The following is a 21348-nucleotide window of genomic DNA, read 5'->3' on the forward strand; positions in this document are numbered from 1 at the left end:
CAGTGAAGCCCAACGCAAACTGGAGGAACAGCACCTCATCTTCTGACTAAAGGCACTTTACAGCCTTCCGGGCTGAATATTGAATTCAACAACTTCAGATCTTAAACTCCCCCTCCCCCCATCCCCACCCCGTTTCTTCCCCCCCCCCCGCTTTTTTTTTTCAATAATTTATATAGATTCTTCTTTCCCCACCTATTTCCATTATTTTTAAATCTAAACCAAAACCTTGTTAGTCTTTCCACCCCACCCCCACTAGAGCTGTACTTTGAATATCCTGTCTTCCATTCTTAATTAGCACTTTTCTCAGACAAATGTCACCACCTTCGACACCTCTTTGACCCTTTTGTCTGTGACATCTTTTGATTATCTGCTCATCTCCACAATCACCACACCACACCCTCAATGTGTCTCTCTCCCCCCCACCGCCCCCCCCCCCCAACCACCTTAAACCAATTTATATTTCTCCCTTCTTCTAACTATGCTTCAGTTCTGCCGAAGGGCCATGAAGGCTCGAAACATTAACTGATTTCTTCTCCGCCGAAGCTGCCGGACCTGCTGAGTTTTTCCAGGTAATTCTGTTTTTGTTTTGGATTTCCAGCATCCGCAGTAGCTTTTAGCTTTTTGTTTTTAGCTCAGTTTATTAGTTTAATTCGTTTTTAAATGGCCTTAATAGGCCTTTGACAGTTCGGCGGACAGCCTGCCGAACTGAAAATCTAAATGACGCGCGGTGACATCAGGAGGCACGCCCGAAATCACTCTGCGTCATTTTACGCCTCAGCGAGCAGGCCCCATCCCCGCTCGCCGAGCCAAAAATTCTGGCCCTGGAGACCGTAATGGTGTGGGTTTGAGAAAGGAATTTGTTAAAGACTGGTACAAGGTAGAACCAGGCATCGCAGATGTCTTGTGAACCATTAGTAATTTGCGTAAAAATGCTCAATCACAGAAATGGAATACTACATACTTACGAATAAACATATGCTCTGGAAAAGTAGCCTCTGGTTGACTTAGTTGGAAAAAAAACACTGATCATTTTTTGACCATTCTTTGTAAATTTTAAAAACATTTTAAGAATAAAATAAACTCTGATTTTAAGAAACAAATAAACACAAGTTATAGTCATTGTTACTGTAAGACATTACAAACATTTTTGACCAGATAAAAGCTTAAAACTTCATGACAAGAGGTTCCTCAGCAATTAAATAATTTAGAATTTTCCTAATAAGAGTGAATGAAATAGCGTTATAAGGATAACGAAAAGGGGATGAACCTACATAGAGTGGTGACACCCAGGTTTGCAAAATATGAGCTAGTCAGGTTAGAAACATTATAAAATTAGAGACCTCACCATTGAAAATTCTGAAGTATTGGAATCCTTACCAATGCTTCTCTTGGCCAAGGTGCCAAACGCATAGTCAGACACATCTACTCTTAACTGAGGAGAGATATCACGCTGAGCAGGTGGCATGCTACTGGGGATTTTAAGGTAACATTTTCCTTTAGATTTTGTTGGATATTATAAGATATTTTACTGTAACATGATACAGGTTGAACTTTTGGATTCCGTATTAAAAAACAATTATGTTTTCCATCTTTTAATACTCTTTAATGTTGCGGTGTAATTAACCGATTGAAGTGCATGTTTGGTTCTTTAATAAACTTTTAAATAAGTTAGCAAATATATCATCTCACGTAGTATTGTATACAATTCCAAGACCTCCTGTGTGTATACTCTTAGCTGGGGAGTTACGTTATTGAAGAAAGACCCTGGACCCTTATCCAAGATATTTATAATCTAGCTGATACTTATTAAAGACAGCTATCTGGAAGAAGATAATCTTCTTTGCTGATTCCCTTCCTTAAGGGAGAGAGAGAGATCAGCTCTTGAGACCCAAACAAGCGTCTGTCAGATCGGGCTAGCTTAAACTTGAGTGAGGATAATTATCAGGGAAATGCTCCCAATCTGGAATAGCTCATAAGGGGTTAAGGTTATAAAGCACTCCACTTACCCCAGTGCTCACTCTCTGGGTGATAGTCTCACTTTCGCCTCATTGCCTGCATAAAAGCGACTCCTCATCACAGAATTCCCCACAGTGCTCTCTGGTGCCTGTACTTCTTTGTCATTGACATGCAATTTTCTTTAGCCTTTAGTCATCCTCTGACACAACTATTTATTCTACAGCTGGATTAATGAAATTTGGGGAATTTATAGCAATTACTTCTTCATTAGCTGCTTCAGGAATGTTAAAGAATTATTATTGCAGATGAGTGGTTGATATTTGGCCCCGAGGAGTTATAATGATGAAGAGAGAAATGGCAGTATAGTTTCAAGTCAGGATGGTGTGTGGCTTGGAGGGGAACTTGCAGGTGGTGCATCTGCTATCCTTGTCTTTCTAGGTGGTAGAGGTCGTGGGCTGAGGACATGTCTGCACATTTTTCTGGGAAGTTAAAATGCAAATGGCCTTCCCAGATGCTGATTGACAACCCCTTATCATTTCAATGGAAGAGATTTAAAATGACAATGGTGCCAGACTTAATGGTTCCATGAAAATAGAATTTCAAATAATGACATTTCAGAGGCTAATCGTAGCTAGACTTAGGATGAGAGAGCAAACATCCTCCATTGTGTGACGAATTGCTTAGCCATCAACCCATTGTGTGGACAATGGAAAACATCGATGCTGCTGTCACAAGATAGAAACTGGCTTGTGCCCTTATGCACAAGGACAGCCCAGTGAGTCAGTCTGGGACCAACACCTCAGAGGGAGAGATCTTGCTCAGAAAAGAAATGAAAGTTGAAAACAAAGTCATCTCAGGCAGTGAAGAAGGGCAAATTTATTTTACCTGCAGGATTACAACTTTCAATATAGAGGCTCAACCACAATTTTGACTGATGAAGCCAGAAATCTCCTACCTCCTTTGTCTTCAGTGAACCAAGAAAGAGTCCTTCAGGCCTGCAACATTTCAACCTAAGTGCATGTTACCTCCTTAGAAATCATCTTTCATTGTATGTGTCTGTGTGTGTGTGTGTGTGTGTTTGAAGATTGGGTCTTGTTGTGTTTACATTTTGGAAGCTGTGAAAAATGACTTTTATCCTTTCTTTTGACTTAAACTTGCAAGTAAGTCTGTTTCGCCTCTGTTCTTTAAAGTTACAGGACTCAAGGGGTTAAAACATTCCTTCACAAAAATACTTCTTGTTGTAGTCAATCAATAGGTGAGCAAATAGATAAACTTTCCCACATCTCTGCTCCCCACCTGTAACAATATACTGGAAATTTGAAATAAAAAACAGAAAATGCTGGAAATACTCAGCAGGTTAGCATTTGTGGAGAGAAACAGTTAAAGGGGGAAACCCTCTGTTCTGGAGCCTAGGTTCAGTGACGGGCACAGAGGTGGGGGTGATTCCCGCTTTGTGAAGCGGGGGGGGAGGGGAGTGGTGGGAGGGTGGGGAGCGGGATGAGCACACATGATCTTGTGCTGTTCAGCTCATTACATATGCATCCATGCAGAGCACAGTGAATCACATGGTGGGGGTGATTAGGGAGCGACCATCCCCGCTGTTACCTCATAGGGCTGAAGGTCTGGGCACCATATTTAAAAGGCATCCAGACAGCCATTCACTCATTACAGGTCAGGAGTTTCATTCTGGCTGCCCTCCAGCACTGAACGAAAATGTCCCGCAGAAGTAAACAACATACGTTCCCCCGGTTCAGCCAAGGCTCCCTGGAGACTCTCCTCCACACCAGCCTAGGAAAGGCAGGAGTTCCTGTTTCCCTGGGGTGGCAGCAGGAGGCCCTCCTGTCTGACCACCACGGCCTGGACGGAGGTCGTAGCAGAGGTTAGCAACCGTGGGGGGCTCAGCACAGAAATGCCCAGCAATAATAAAAACAGAAAATGCTGGAAAAACTCAGCAGGTCTGGCAGCGTCTGTGGAGAGAGCTCGGAAGAAGAATACAGACATTAACTCTGTTTCTCTCTCCACAGATGCTGTCAGGCCTGCTGAGTTTTTCCAGCATTTTCCAGTTTTTATTTCAGATTTTCGGCATCTGCAATATTTTGCTTTTACCTAAATGCCCAACAGTCTGCGACGAGGATGAATGATCTGATGAGCTCCGCCAGATTAGGTGCACTGTCTACTCTCACTGCAAACTGACACTCATAAGGGCATCAGGCAGTGTAAGTGTACGAGTGCACAGGGATGTCAGGCAGGAGGTTGGGCTGCAGCACTCACCTGCAAATTGGATATCTGCACGGAATGTGTGCCAGCTACTTCAGGCTCTCAATCTTCTATCAGTTACAGGTCATCCTGCTTCTTAATTACTTACTGGGGAAGGCTCAGCAGCTGCCACAGGTATGCGTGCTCCTGAACTGCTCATGCAACCATTGGGATGGCAATTAATCCTTGGGTCTTTCTGCAGGTGAAGAGCACCCACAACAAGCGGGAGCGGTCCCAGACTGGGGAAGGAATTCAGGACATGGGAGTCCTCAACCCCTTCAAGGGATAGGCTGGTGAGATAGCCAGGGGGGAGCAGGACTGTGCCTGTGCTGAGGTGAAATAGGACTTCCCAGGAAGCCCGTGAGGTTTTAAGTGCATGCGGTGAGAGAGAGTAGAATGGGTCAGTGTGCTGGATGGTGCCAAGGACTTGTGAGGCTATCCATGTGAAGCATCAGCAGCTCCAACAGGCGTCCGCAAGATCCATGCAGGAAAGACATTTACCTTGGCTGGGGTGTCCATAATAGCGGATCAGAGTCTCATACTAATGCTCAGGCCATCTAGGGCTGAGACTTGTAGTAGTCTCTGCAATAGGGGTCTGGAGTGGTCGCCACTCAGCAACCCATAGTGCAGGTGAGGCACTCTCAGTGAGTGGACCCTAAAGTAACCTTGAAACTTCTCAGCATGATAGAGATGTCAAGGGACATGGGTTTACTATGGGCGAGTGGCAATCAGGGGGCAGTAACACAGTCTTCCTTGATCAATCTACATGCCGCAGTGATCTCGAGGGACCAACTGGGGTTCTCATGCTGCTCCTCCCTGTGGACCCATGTATCTACCTGAAAGAGCTCTCTGCAGGCATGTCCCCTTGGGTGACATGAGCGCATCCCTGATGAGATTAGATGTGATGATGCTTCCAAGTTTTCATTCACACGGACTTCGTGAGGGCGTGGATGAAATTACAATTCTATGCGGGAGAATAGAGTGCTGTGCAGGTTCGAATGTGCGCACTTAGTGACAGGGCTCAGCATATCAGCATAGTTTAGCACATGCAAAGGATCAAACCACCAGCTGGGCAGACAGTAACTAGTGCAATTTAATCCAGTGATCATAAATCAAGACACATTAGAGAAAAATATAATATCTGTAACCAGAAAGGTGCTGGGGCCTCCCAGCCAGCAGAGAATATAAAACCAAAAAGTTAAAGAAATGTCAGCAGCTTACTCTGCCTGGAATGTGGTGGCTACCAGATTGGCAGGGGCACGCCTGCCACACCATAGCACTGCTATGGCCTCCACATGTGACTTGGCGACATCCTCAGCTCATCATCAGAGGAGGCATCTCAGTCTTCCATACCTTCCTCACTTTGTAGCGTGAGGTTGTGCAGGGCACAGCAAACAACAATGATCCAGGCTACTCTCTGTGTTGAGTGTCGGAGTGTTCCGCCTAAGCGGTCCAAACATCTGAACCTCATCCTTAGGAGGCCTATCGCCTGCTCAATCACCACCTGGTGGAGGTATGTGCGGCATTGTTACTCTCAGCAGCACTCTGTGGATGGCGAGCTGGCATCAGCAGCCAGGTCTTCTGGGCATATTCCTTGGCCCCAAGGAGCCAGTCCTGCATTCATCAAGGTCATTCAAAAAACCTGTACCGCCTGGGAGTGGATCAGAATGTAGGAGTCGTGAGAACTCCCTGGAAAGCGAGCACTTGAGCTTCTGTGATCACATATCAGCTGCATGTTCAAAGAGTGGAATCCTTTTCCATTGATGAATATGACTGGCTGCTGCCAGATATCTCTCAGGGCCACATGTATGCAGTCAATTGTTCCCTGCACTTGCGGGAAACCTAAGATCGTTGCAAATCCCAAGGCTGTTGCAGCCTGGCATTCGGGATCCAGGCAGAATTGGACAAATTGGTGCGTTCTCCGGAACAGGGCATCTGTGACCTCCCATTTGTATATGTGTGTCGCTGACTGGGGGATGCCACTGGCAAAGAAGTTTAAAGTGACGCTGACCTTTAATGCCACCAAAATGGGATTCCCTCCAGGTCCTTGCTGCCGCTGGCCATCGTGGAGAAGCTGGCAGACGGATTCCAGGACATTCTAAGGTGCCTCCAGAATTGCCTTTCGCTCATTTGTAGATAGCTGCACACCCTGTGATACACCCGTGGTTGGACCCTTGCTTACCATCACAGTGGACCCTGTTTGCCAGGATCCTGGCTTTCTTGAGGCTCCGCTGCCTCTTGCTGATGAGGAATTTGCTCCTCCTGACCCTGAGCCAACCTGTGACCGGCCCTCCTTCTCCTCACCTGGATGAGAGCCAGTAGAAAGGCAGGGTTGCCTGGAGCCTGCTTCATCTAGGCCTCAGTGGATCTATGAACAGATTCAAGTAATGAAGCTTGTGAGCATATTCAGGCTTGCCTCCATCTCAGAGCCACCAAGCCAGTGCATAGCCCTGTGCCTGGCTTCCATCTAGACATGGTATCCCCACCCCACTCATTCCAGATGAAGAACATCCTGGAGGACCAGAGATGGGTGTTCCTCCCCTTTATACATAACTGCGCTTGGAGATGTTGCTCTTTGATAGAGCCGATGAGAGCCATGCATGAGAAACTTCCCTCAGACAGTATTCTACAACCTCCACAACTCTCACGCGTCTATAGAGAGACCATTGCCTTGGCAGCATAGAAAGACTAACCTCATGAGCCCCTGTCAGCCATGACCATTCAACCGGGTGGGTGGAGGTTTGGAGTCGGGAGTCCACCAGCCATGCCCCTTGGAGGCATTCACCTCCCTCTTTCCCTTCATCTCTGCCTCTGACAGCAGCAGATGGCAATTGGCACAGAGTGAATGGCAGCTCCACACCTTGCTGGGATTTTGATGTGGGCTTCACCATAGAAAGCAGAACACAACTGAACATGGTTGCCTCATGATTATTAAGATGCCCCTTTAGTGTTCCCCAGGTCAGATTTTCAAAAAGGTGCACGTCACCTTTCAAACTCACTCCACTACCTCTACCCACCCACCCCTGTCACCCACTAATTCCCCCCCATTGCCCTTGACCCATCCAATATAACCATTCCTCTCCTCTCTGTCACCTTTGAACCTACCCGCGTCACCCTTGTACTTATTACCATTCACCTCCACATACTGTCCCTCCCCTCTAAGCCTAAATCAGTTACTGTCCCCATGCCCACACTGACCCTGACTCCTCCTGTTATCCAAGCCACTGGTTTTGTCCATTTACGTGGCTCTCCCCCGCATGAAACCTTCACCTATCCGACAATCACCTGGGACCTGCCACCCTACTATATCCCACGCCCGCCTCCAACTCTGACTGTTCCCTCTGTTGTCCAGTACCATCAGTTCAACCCCCAGGACCCCACCATCGACAGCACTGACCTCAACCTCTAGAACCATCTCTCTCCCCCCAGCCTTTCCTGGAAGTCCCCCTCCCCCACCCAGCCACAGGACGTGCAGACCCAACAAGAAAGGCCCTTTCGCCCATCCAACATCGCTGCACCCTTGCATTCTCTTGCTGCCTCCCCTGTCCTGCCCTGATAGTCTCTCCCTTCCCCGGGCAGCTTCCCCAACTTGCCCCCTTCACCTGCCTCCCTTGTCCAGCCTCCACTCTACCCTTCCACCCTAACCCCTCTTCCACCCTTCGCCTGCCCCCCATGTCCAGCCTTTGCGCAGTTTGTCCTACCGGCACCCAATATGAGTCAAGGTGTTAGGGCCCCCAAGAAGACAAAAGCAGCATTGACTCACCTCAGAGCCATGGAAGATGTCAAGCTCACCAGGTGCATGCCACTTCTATACAGTTGTAAAAGTGAATGTTCTAATTTCTGACTAGTGGGGAACTTAATTTGGAGGGGGGTGTTTAATTCCGGCGAGGTGGCCTATCAATGAGCATGCACGACATGATAATGCATGAAAAGGGGCTTCCTGACATTGTTCATCGGGAATCTCCATCCGCATTTAACCCGCCTTTTAGGTCCCAAGAACAGAATTCCTAAAGTTCGTTCCAACATCAGGAAACTTATTTTTGGCCGCCTGCCAAATTAAGTTCCCCTGCCCGCCATGCCCCTTACTGCTGGCAGGACCGGAACATTCCACCCAGGGTTTCAGGTCGATGAACACCTACTTTTAGATATTATCAGGGGCAGTCTAACCCTCAGGAGCTGTAACCTGGAACATAGCCCTCTTATAAAACACTAAGCTCAATATGGAATCTATGTCTTCCAGCAAAGCCCTGTTCCCTGCACAATCTACCACCCAGAAACACACAGAAGTAACCAGGAGGTGTCAAAAATCATTTGCCGTGTTAAAAATGTATTAGGCTAAAGTGAAGTGTTCTTCTCCAGACCTCACCAGTTCTGTCGAGATTAATCTAGCTTCTTCACTACAGCAACAATTTTGGCTTACTAGTGCTCAAAGTTCACATTGCCAAAGTATGTTCCTGTACCTTGAAATGAGGCATTTCTACCAAAACTTTACAACATTCCATTCATTGCAGTATACATCAATTTACTCTTGATACTCATGATACTCTTTAATGGAACAGTAAAAGTGTTATATCTTTCTGATGTTCACATCGTTTGCAAGACTAGCCTGTAGCTGCAGCCCCTTATCCTTGATGGCACCACTGCTTGTCCTTTATGTACCATCATATCTTCCAAAAGTTCCGCATTGCTAAAGTTGCCTTCAAGAAGCTCAACTAAGAAACTCCGCTCCTTTTTATTTTGTTCCTGCTTTAAACTCTGCACGAAGTTCCTGGGCGTGTACAAAAACACATTACTGGGACGACTATAAGAAATGGTTTGAAAACTGACTGATGATTCCTTCTCACTTTGGCTTCAAACCTCTCAGGCTGCAAAAATGTTTCTATCCCAAACATTCTCCTTTCTCTGTCTGCCTTCACTGTATTTCACACAAACACATTCTTCCTCAAACACACTCTTACCCAAGATCTGCAAACTGTGGATTGTTTTACTTCCCCCTAACTTTCCTCTCCCCTACCACTGTCAGGATTTTGAAACCCATGTTTACTATTGATTTTCTCAGGACTGAGGTGTCAGAGTTGACTTATTGGTAGCATTCTGAGTTAGAAGGTTGTGGTTCAAACCGATTCTAGAGAATTAGGCTGACACTCAAGTGCAGAGTGAGTGGTACGGTGCCAGACTTGCTGAATTACTGCCTTGTCAGTAACGCTCACATCCCAAGAATGAATAAAAACAAAATGTGACATTATACTGAGGCCCCTTTTGCTCTCTCAGGCGATTGCAAAGGATTCAAAGAGCTGGAGAGTTCTCTGGTGCCAACATGTATCTTTTGATGAACTCAGCTTCATCACTGGCTGAGAGTAGTTTACTTACAGCATGACAAGCCATTGGAGTCATTGCTGCATGGAAAAAGGCCATTCAGCCCATCAAGTCTGCATAGGTTGTTTCCATTATCATTGTGGACATAGTAATGTATAATGAACATACACAATAATTACAGAATGTATAACTTTAAAATGGGGGCTGAATTGTGTCTGGTCATGTTGGCCTAATTATCCCAAAGTCTAACCGGACTTCATATGAAAATTGCACATGCTCTTGAATCCAGGAGAAATGCTGAGCTTAACTCTTAATATCTAATGTGTGTATATATGAGTGAATGAAAGAGAGAGAATGAAAGTGCACTTCTATAGTACCAAAAAGTACTTACAGCACAGAAACAGGTAATTCAACCCAATAGGTCAATGTAGGTTTCTATGTTCAAATTGAGCCTCCTGATCTAACCCCATCAACATATCCTTCTACTCCTTTCTCCCTCATGTGTTTATCTCACTTCTCCTTAAATGCATCTATGCTATTCACCTGCACTGCTCCTTCTGGCAGAAAGTTGCACATTATAACCATTCTCTCGGTAGAGGAATTTTCTCTTAATTCACTGATGTATTTATTAGAGGCTATCTTATACTTATGGCCCTTAGTTCTAGTCTCCCCCTCAAGTGGAAACATTTTCTCTCTGTCTACCCTATCAAACCCTTTTCACAACCTATCAGGTCAGTCCATGGTCATTTTATTTAGAGAAAAGAGCCTCAACCTTTTCAATTTTCCTGATGGGTATAACCTCTCAACCCTGGTATCAGTTTCGTGAAACTTTTTTGCTCCTTTTCCAGTGATTCTGTGTCCTTTTAATAAGATAGGGACCAGAACTGCTCAGAATACTGTAACTTTGCTCTAACCAAGGTTCCATACAAGTTTAACATAATATATTTGTGTTTCCATTTAGATATGATCCCCAATGCTTTACTTGCTTTGACGCAAAAGATTTTTTATAACAGGCAACTAATTTAATCCAACCAAAGCAAAACATGAAATATCTGCAACGTACAAATTCCAATAGACGTTCAATTAAGTGTAACACTGGTGAAGTCACTCAGGAACAGTTAATTTGTTTAACAATGTCTCCTGAGTTCACATCAAAAGTAAAGGATGCCTAAACTCTACGACATTGTGCACTGTGGCTGAATATTAAAACGTATATCAGACAGCAGGTCATTTATTGGTTACAATATTTGTCCAAAGTTGACCTTGCTGAATAAGGGACGAGAAATGTAATTGCTTATGTGTTATTTTCTGTTCCTGCTTTACGGATAAATATAGATGTTTTAAAATGCCATAACATTTTTGAAATCTTAGAAAACAGTGATAAATAATGGCACGCCTGTTGGCAGTTTGATGAAATGCAGTGTACAAGATGTATTAGACGATCCCAGTGTTTCGTACATTAATTTATGGCTTCGGGCTTGTCAAGTCAAAGCTGATCTTGTGCAACATGTGGTCATTTTAACTGTCGTGCGTGCTGTGGGAATTGATAATGCAAGCTCAATTGCTACTATATACTGTAGAGAGAATATTATGCCATGTACTGAATTTCATGACCTCGGGATGCACTAAAGTGCTTCACAGCCAATGATACTCTTTGAAGGACTGCACTGTTTCAATGCAGGGAAACGTGCAGCCAATTTGCTCGCAGCAAGGTGCCACAAACAGCTGTGAGATAAATGACCAGATAACCTGCTTAAATATTTAACCATGAGCTGGTTAGCTCAGGTGGTTAATGCACGGGGTTAATAATCTCAACAGTCATGAGCGAACTGTTTTTCCAGAATGGTAACCATTACATTTCTAGGGCAGACATGGTGGGCTGAATGGCCTCCTCCTGTGCCCTACAGTTTCTTCATTATTGGTTGCAAAATAAATATTGCCTAGAACACCGGGGACACATTAATAATGCTCTGGGATTTTGTACTTACACATGAGAAGTAAATGGGGCCTCAGTTTAACATCTCATCAGATTTTTTTTGTTCATTTACGGGATGTGGGCTTCGCTGGCTGGGCCAACATTTATTGCTCATCCCTAATCGCCTTTGAGAAGGTGGTGGTGAGCTGCCTTCTTGAACCGCTGCAGTCTATGTGGTGTAGGTACATCCACATCAGTTGGTGGTAGAACGAGTGTATGTTTGTGGATGTGGTGCCAAGTGGGCTGCTTTGTCCTGGATGGTGTCAAGCTTCTTGAGTGTTGTGGGAGCTGCACTCATCCAGGCAAGAGGGGAGTATTCCATCACACTCCTGACTTGTACCTTGAAGATGGTGGACAGGCTTTGGGGAGTCAGGAGGTGAATTATTCGTCACATAATTTCTAGCCTGTGACCTGCTCTTGTAGCCACAGTATTTATATGGCTAGTCCAGTTCAGTTTCTGGTCAATGGCAACCCCCAGGATGTTGATAGTGGGGGATTCAGTGATGGTTATGCCATTGAACATCAAGGGGCGATGGTTGGATTCTCTCTTGTTGGAAATGGTCATTGCCTGACACCTGTGTGGCGCGAATGTTACTTGCCACTTGTCAGCCCAAGCCTGGATATTGTCCAAGTCTTGCTGCATTTGGACATGGACTGCTTCAGTATCTGAGGAGTCGTGAATGGTGCTGAACATTGTACAATCATCAGCGAACATCCCCACTTCTTATCTTATGATGGAAGGTAGGTCAGTGATGAAGCAGCTAAAGATGGCTGGGCCAAGGACACTACCCTGAGGAACTCCTGTAGTGATGTCCTGGAGCTGAGATGACTAATCTCCAACAACCACAACCATCTTCCTTTGTAATAGGTGTGACTCCAACCAGCGAAGAGTTTCACCCCTGATTCCCATTGACTCCAGTTTTGCTAGGGCTCCTTGATGCCACATTTGGTCAAATGCGGCCTTGATGTCAAGGGCAGTCACTCTCACCTCGCCTCGGGAGTTCAGCTCTTTTGTCCGTGTTTGAACCAAGGTTGTAATGTGGTCAGGAGCTGAGTGGCCCTGGCAGAACCCAAACTGGGCATCAGTGAGCAGGTTATTGTAAAGCAGGTGCCTCCGCTTGCTAGCGCTGTTGATGATCCCTCCCATTACTTTACTGATGATGGAGAGTAGACTGATGGGACGGTAATTGGCCGAGTTGGTTTGTCCTGCTTTTTGTGTACAGGACATGCCTGGTCAATTTTCCACATAGCTGGGTAGATGCCAGTGTTATAGCTGTACTGGAACAGCTTGGCTAGGGGTGGGGCAAGTTCTGGAGCACAAGTCTTCAGTACTATTGCCGGAATATTGTCTTGGCCCATAGCCTTTGCAATGTTCAGTGCCTTCAATCATTTCTTGATATCACGTAGAGTGAATCGAATTGGCTGAAGACTGGCACCTGTGATGCTGGGGACCTCCAGAGGAAGCCAAGATGGATCATCCACTCGGCACTTCTGGCTGAAGCTTGTTGCGAATACTTCAGCCTTATCTTTTGTACTGATGTGCTGGGCTCCTCCATCATTGAGGGTGGGGATATTTGTGGAGCCTGCTCCTCCAGTGAGTTGTTTAAGTGTCCACCACCATTCACAACTGGACATGGCAGGACTGCAGAGCTTAGATCTGATCCGTTGGTTGTGGGATCGCTCAGCTCTGTCTATCACTTGCTGCATATGTTGTTTCGCACACAAGTAGTCCTGTGTTATAGCTTCACCAGGTTGACACCTCATTTTTAAGTTTGCCTGGTGCTGCTCCTGACATGCCCTCCAACACTCTTCATTGAACCAGTGTTGATCCCTCGGCTTGATGGTAATTGTGGAGTGGGGGATATGCTGGGCCATGAGGTTACAGATTATGTTCGAGTACAATTCTGCTGCTGCTGATGGCCCAGAGCGCCTCATGGATGCCCAGTCTTGAGTTGCTAGATCTGTTCAAAATTTCTCCCATGTAGCATGGTGGTAGTGCCACACAACACGATGGAGGATACCCTCAATGTGAAGGGGGGATTTTGTCTCCATGACTGTGTGGTGGTCACTCCTGCTGACACTGTCATGGACAGATGCATCTGCGGCAGGCAGGTTGGTGAGGATGGGGTCAAGTATGTTTTTCCCTCTTGTTGGTTCCCTCACCACCTGCCACAGATCCAGCCTAGCAGCTATGTCCTTGAGGTCTCGGCCAGCTTGGTCAGTAGTGTTGCTACCGAGCCACTCTTGGTGATGGACATTGAAGCTCCTACCCAAAATACATTCTGCACCCTTACCACCCTCAGTGCTTCCTCCAAGTAATGTTCAACATGGAGGAGCACTGATTCATCAGCTGAGGGAGAGTGGTGCATGGTAATCAGTAGGAGGTTTCCTTGCCCTTGTTTGATCTGATGCCATGAGACTTCATGGAGTCCAGAGTCGATATTGAGGACTCCCAGGGTAACTCCCTCCTGACTGCATCCATCTCTGCTGGGTCTGCCCTGCCTGTGGGACAGAACCTACCCAGGGATGGTGTTGGTGGAGTCTGGGACATTATTTGTCAGGTATAACTCTGTGAGGATGTCTATGTCAGGCTGTTGCTTGACTAGTCTGTGAGACAGCACTCTCACTTTTGGCACAGGTCCCCCAGATGTTAGTGAGAAGGACTTTGCAGGGTCGACGGGGCCGCAATTGCCGTTGTTGTTTCCAGTGCCTAGGTCGATGCCGGGTAGCCCGTACGGTTTCATTCCTTTTTTGTGACTTTGTAGCAGTTTGTTACAACTGAGAGGCTTGCTAGGCCATTTCAGAGGGCATTTAAGAGTCAACCACTTTGCTGTGTGTCTGGGTTCAGACCAGGTAAAGGGCATTAGTGAACCAGATGGGTTTTTACAACAATTAACAATGGTTTCATGGTTATCATTAGATTTATAATTCCAGATTTTTATTGAATTCAAATTCCACCATGAGTCGTGGCAGGATTCAAACCCAGGTCCCCAGAGCATTACCCTGGGCCTATGGATTACTAGCCCAGTGACAATACCACTACGCCATCGCCTCCCCATAAATGACAGCGCTTGGGCAATGAAGAACTTCTCCTGCACTGTCAGTCAAAGTAATGGGCAGAATTTTAAACTGATGATCCTAGGCAAAACAATGGGACCTGTAGTGGGTCAAGAACCTGTTGCTGTCTGTAGCAGACTTTGCCATGGTTCTTTTAACTGAGCCATGGCGTTGGCATCTGCTTCTGGGTTACCCGCCAGTCATAGAGGGTGAAAGGATAAAATGTCAAACCGTTCAAAGGCAGGATTTCTAATGAAAGAGGCTGCAGCAGGATCAGAAAGGTTAAAATGGACCTGGCTGCTATAACCACAGGGATGGAGAGGAGACCTGGGACAGCTGCCCCCACTATTCCATCCCACCTCACCCTCAACGCTACCCCCTCACCCCCAAATCTCTCATTTTTAACTAGAGGTCTAGCTGCAAGAGATAAGAGACAGCAGTAAGGTGACCTCACCCAAGGACAGAATGAAGAGGCCGTTTCTCAATTAAAGCCGGCATGCATTGGATGAGGCCAATGAAGTCATCAGGAGAAGTGTATTCCCTGTAACCTGGAGAAATTTCACCAGGAGGATCCAGTACCTCAGTAGGGTAGGAGAGGGGAGTGGGATAGCACTTTCCAGTGCTAAGGCCCTCTCTCTGACTTTCCCAGAATTCTCTTGAAGGTACTTCTTGCAGCTCCTCTCATTGCTCGACCTCCAGGAACCTCACACTCCCATTTGGACAGCCAACACTCAAACTTACCCTCATCCTATTGCCCTCTCATGCCCATGCCTCACAGTAACCTTGCACAAATACTGTCCTTATTTCCTATCCACACAAGCCATTTCTAACATTTGCTCCTCTCTGATTTCTCTCCTTGCAAGAGATGAGAACACGTGAGCACAGAGAGAGGCAGAAACCTGGGGAGGAGGGGGTGGTGGTCCTCCAGTGACAGGCACCTTTTCGGCCATTGTGTGCCCTCCTGCTCCACAGGAGGTCTTGTTCCATTGCTGATGTCAGCAGCAATCTGTCGTAAGAACGTGAGCCCCCTGAGGCAGACATGTCGAAGGAGTTCTGCCTGTAGACCCAATGTTTGGGGCCCTGCCTCCTTGAAGTTGTATCTCTGTGTCTATCCTCTCTGCTTTTTGGAGAAGCATATAGCTGAGGGGAAGGGCAGCTAGTGCTGCTACTGGTGTTACTTCAGCTGCAGTTGTTGGTGTTGTTGCTCCTCTTGTTCCTCATCAGATGTGCAAGATGTGTAGCATAATGGGCTAGCAGCTATGCTAACGTGATAGTGCTGTGCATCAGGAAGTTAAAGTGACATCAGCAATCATGTGCTAGAGATGGAATAGACTGCACACAAGAGATATGTACTTAACCTAGTGGCTTATCATGTATATATTGTTAATAGAGTAGTCTTGAAGTAACCTTCCTGAGTCTGACCTGAGTCACTCATGTGTAGAGGGAAACCTTCCCAGTATAGATTAGGCCATGAGATAACGCGCAAAACATGGTGGCAGCGGTAACGACACTATTCTAACAACGATTTGGTGCCGTCGACAGAACATCCGTGGGGAGAAATCAGAAGAAGAATTGGTGAGAGGAACACAGAGAATCGATAGTGATGTCAGCACCAGTCAAGTAGTCACTACCCCTCTCTGCAGCCATTCGTAAACTTCAGACACCCACAGAGAAGCCAGAGTTGGGAGTTGTGGAAAAATAACTTCCTAAGGTATCAAGTAATGTTGAGTAATGTTTGCATGCCAAAGAGCAGAAGCACCAGGCTAATCGCCAACAATGTCCTCCTGAGACAGGGGATAGAAAGGACCTCTGCAGACTTTGAAACTGTCTTAAAAGCATTTGATGCATATTTCGGCCCAAAATGGAACCTCGTAATCGTTCAAATTGTTCAATATGCTAAGCAGTCCAAATTTAGAGAGCAAAAATCGGGCTATAATTTGTTGAGATACTGAGGCTTCAAATGAGTGAATCAATTGGGTAGGTCCAAGGGCGGCAGATGCACCCACTCAAAAGCCTGCCAAAATGGGCGAAAGAGTGGGAAACCCAACAGCAGTCATCTTGAGGTGCTTATCCTGAGGGACTAAGAAGCAGCTCAGAAGGCGAAATTGTCCAACAGAGGGCAGAGATTGTTTCCAAATGCAGAATGACAGGACACTTCAAGCACTTCTGTAAATCTAAAAATTTAATTTAAGGAGAACATCTATGAAATGAAGACAATTCAAGAAATTATAAAAACAAAAGAAATGGGTTTTCAGATTTCCTAGGAGAAATAAAGGATCATGAGCAAGACTTTTGGTCAATCACTGTGGAAGTTACAATCTTTTAACCTGACTTCAAAATTGACATTGGAGCTAGCGTTACAATACTGGCTGATCCTCTGGTATGGCTCAAAACAGTATACATCCAACTGTCAAACATTAAATTGCAAGGTCCACGTGTATGAATCTTCAAGTAAAAGGTCAGATAACCATGACCCTTCACCACAAGGGTTAGAGACCCTCTATGTTTTCTACAATCAAAGCATATCTTTACTGGGTGGAGATATATGTGTGCAACTGGGTATTCTGGAAAAAAGATAGATGAAGGCCTACAGCAGGGCAACTGGGTACCTTTCATGGGGGTACTTCCAAAATCCAGTGCATAACAGATGATTTTCCATTCAACAGTCGCTGGTGTGGTTTATTCATTGAGTGTTGGATCATTCTCCATCACAGAGACATCATCCACTAGACTCCAGGAGGAGATTGAGATTGTAGATCTCTCAGTTCCTTTTGAAGATAGACTGGAAGATGCAGAAACAGAATTCTCTGCAGCAGATGGTGACAATCCACAAAGGACCTTCTAGACCTAGATTGGCTTTTTCCTGAACAATGTTCTGAGAAAGAGGCCATTGTAGCAATGAGTGATCTGTTGGAAGGTGAAGTATTATGACACAGTCGATGGTAAAGGCTAAGTTGTTCAAATCCCAAAGGGATACTTGAAACAACTAGCATAACCCATTTTTGCAATTTGTATGTTTCGAGATGCAGGCTTTGAATTCAGTAGTAATAAGACCACCGAATCTCAAGAGGCTTTTTTTATAAAACTTAATTAAATATTTATTAATCCAAGAAAAATTGTAAGCATATACATATGTCTACAATATTACTACTATAATAATTGCAAAATCCCCTAATTAAGCTGACTCTCAGTTACACCCCTGTTAAGGTAGCAGTAAAACTCATAGATTTAAAGGGACACCTGGCAGAGCACAACCTGGACAGTCGCATTCAAAATGAGTTTCTTTCAGCCCTGGGTCCTTGCAGAAAGACATGAGGCTTAACAGGCTGGAGGCTTCTCACACTTGTTGCATCTTAACATGCCTCAACCTTACATATAATCACCTTTCTCCTTTATACATACCTTTCTCTTTGAATGTAAATTTTCCATTGTATTACTAGGTCTTTAATTTTACCTCTTCTAACAATAACATCCTTTGATTCCACCAATTTTATCAGTAAGCTGAAAAAAATAAACACATTGCTTTGCATCTTCTAGCTAGATGCAAAATTTCACCCATTCTTTTGAATGCTTTATTTAAAAATGCAAATTGCCCCCTTGACACCTATGTTTCTAAACTTCCCTATGTTTATCTAATTACCATTTCAAACCTACTTCTTTCTATACATCAAAGCCTCTAGACCAGCTGGCTTTAATCCAATTAAGACACACACATTAACACAGACACCACCAAGATCTATTTTTAAAAAATAATTTCCAATAACATTATAGACATTAATCACTTCATGACATGAAGTCCTAGGGATTGGTACACTATTTGAATATACTGCCGAGGCATATGAAGTTTCTATTTTTTTTGTGAGGAGTCAGCTGTGTTTGCTGTTGAAGAGCACAATTTGTATCTTTGTCCCACTGAATCCACCAATAAGATGCCTTGTATTGCTGGCTGACCGTAGAGAGCGTAGAGAACAAACTGATAAAAGCAAAAAACTGCCGATGCTGGAAATCCAAAATAAAAACAAAAATACCTGGAAAAACTCAGCAGGTCTGGCAGCATCCGTGAAGAGGAACACAGTTAACGTTTCGAGTCCGTATGACTCTTCAACAGAACTTCTGTTGAAGAGTCATACGGACTCAAAACATTAACTGTGCTCCTCTCCATGGATGCTGCCAGACCTGCTGAGTTTTTCCAGGAATTTTTGTTTTTGTTTTAGAGAACAAACTGCTTGACTCCACATTGGATTACACTGCCAGAGTGTTGGTAGAGCCTATTAGCTTGCGTGAAAGTAAGTTGACACCCACACTTCAATCTCATCAGAAAACCTTCCTTGCATTAAATTTGTCCTTCAGGGCAGAAACATAGGCCACATGTATGGAGTTTCTACAGTGGAAGAGTCCCATATAGGAATTTTGTCTAGATTTAGTTCTGGAGATTCATTCTATTGCTGAAGATGGTGTTGCCTTATCTTCTTACGCTGAGAAAGTCATCGCATTGTCTACAGTGGAGCAACCCTAGGCTGAAGAAAGTGTGGCAATATTCCCACTACCTGCAGAAAGTGAAAGTAGTTTCCGAAGTGTTGTCAGGAAGTCATATTTTCTTCTTTTCCTGCGACGTCTACAGGAATTTTGTTGTTCTTTTTCTTGTCGACCAGAGTTGCTCAAACTTCAGATATTGAATAACTTTTTTGCCCTCATTGTACCAGTGAATGACACAGCGGTGAAATTCTTCATTGATGCTGAATTTTCTTCATCTCCTCAGGCCTTTCTCCAGTTTGCTAAGAGGGAACAGAAGATTCCTGACCAAGTGCTAGTCTATCCTCTTCTTCAAGCGAGTGCAATTGTCCAGGTCCTGCAGCCCTCTCTCTTGGATCAGCTTTTCTTTTTCACTTTCATTACAGTTCAGTTGTCGTGGAGATTGCAGTCCAATTACCAGTAGCCATGGAAAGCTGCTGTCCCACTCCACGGATGATGTCCTCCGGAGAAAAGATGAGTGCCTGAATGTATCCTCGACATCCTCCCAGGGAGCTGAGAACGCTGTGGGAGATTGAAGCCTTTATGGCAGTGACTTTGGGCGGTGGGGGCGCGGTGGGGTGGTGGTGGAAAGAGTGGGAGTTGCATAGAACCTGTAAAAGTAAAGGAGATGACAGAAGTTCTAAAAGGCAATGTAAATAATTTAAGAAACAGCTTAACATTGTTATTAAACTTATTTTACTTGGGGAGGGATGTGGCATAATGGGTTAACAGTTATGGTAATGAGATAGTGATGTGTATCATGATGTCACAGTGACATCAGCAATCATGCGCTCAAGTCTCCGTAGAGCAGATGGAATAGTCTGCACACAAGAGCAATGTACTTATCTAATAGCTTGTATATATTGTTAGTAAAATCATTTTAAAGTAACCTTCTTGCGTTTGACCTGTGTCACTCAGAGAGGGAAACCTTCCCACAATAGATTAGGCCACGAGATAAGCCACTAAACCAGCTGGAGCTGCATGAGCGGCTGCCACGTTGTGGTGAAGGCTGGTGGCAGGGAAATTGCGGCTGAAGATGAGTGAAGTGCCAACTCACTTCCAAGAATTTGGCAATCACCTGTCAGGCACTGAAAGCACTCGCTGAAAGAAGAAGTGTTATGAGCATTGGCTTCCCACCTGGCATGGCTGGGGCTTTTCAGTTTCAGCCTTACCAGCTTGTTAGATTCAAAGAAGAAGCTCTTCCTGCTATTCACTCAACTGATTGATCCTGGCGAGTTGCTGACAGGTTATGCTGCCTGTTATATGGCAACGGCTTACTGGACAGATCCAAGGGGGTTCCCAACTGGCCAGCAAACCAGCCTGTGTGAAACCTGCAAATGGGCAGGGCCATGTCAGGCTCCGCCCCGATGTCGCTTTTAGAGGATTCAACCCACCAGATGCATTCGAACACACCTCACCCCGGCAGATAAAACTCCAGCCCATGTGTTGAAATCTTAGGGCGGAACCATCCATGCCCACTAGCGCCGGGCATGCTCGGTGGCGTGAGCGGACAATATGGCGAGAAGGCCAAAATTGATTTCACCATGTCATGAAGCTAGTTTGCGATCGTCCGCTCAGCCCAGCGATGGCGGGCTGCATTTCCCGCCATTGGACATCGGGAACCTCATTGTAATACATCGGAATATCACTATAAGGCCAGCCCGCCAGAATCTCCCCCGCACCCCGTCGCTTGAACATCCATCTACGTCGGCGTGATGGCACACGTTTTGACAAGTGTGCAAGTGTGCAAAAGTCAGGACTTAATGGCAGGGCCTCGCTCACATTGCAGACACCTGAAGAGCAGAAGGTGTTGGAGCCCGACAGCAATGGCACACACTGGTATGCTGGGCCGATTCTCACCGACGTGGCTCTGCTGCTAAGCAGCTCATGGGATTTGGAAAGTCACCCCTGATGCTCACAATGGATGATGGCGGAGGGGATAGAGAAGAAGGTCTAGGATCGACTGGGAGAGGAAGAGGCTTCAGAATAGGTTAAGGTTGGTGGGAGGGGAATGAATGTGTCAGGAAGGAGTGAAGTTAGGAGGGGGCAATGAAGGTATTAAGGTAGGGTGAGGTTTGGAGGGGGGGTGAATGAAGATGTCGGTAGGGAGGTTGAGAGGAGTTGAGGGAGTTTTGAGAAGGAGGAGGTAATGGGAGAAGACAGCAACTGGGGAGGCAGGTGTAAGGGGGGGTGGAAGGTTTAAGATAAGAAGTTCAGAGGGGGAAAGAGTGTGGAGAGAGGAGGAAGTCTGGAGGAGGAAGGAGTGCTGAGGGGGG

Source organism: Cetorhinus maximus, chromosome 8 (assembly GCF_964194155.1).
Source record: "Cetorhinus maximus chromosome 8, sCetMax3.hap1.1, whole genome shotgun sequence".
Lineage (NCBI taxonomy): Eukaryota > Metazoa > Chordata > Chondrichthyes > Lamniformes > Cetorhinidae > Cetorhinus > Cetorhinus maximus.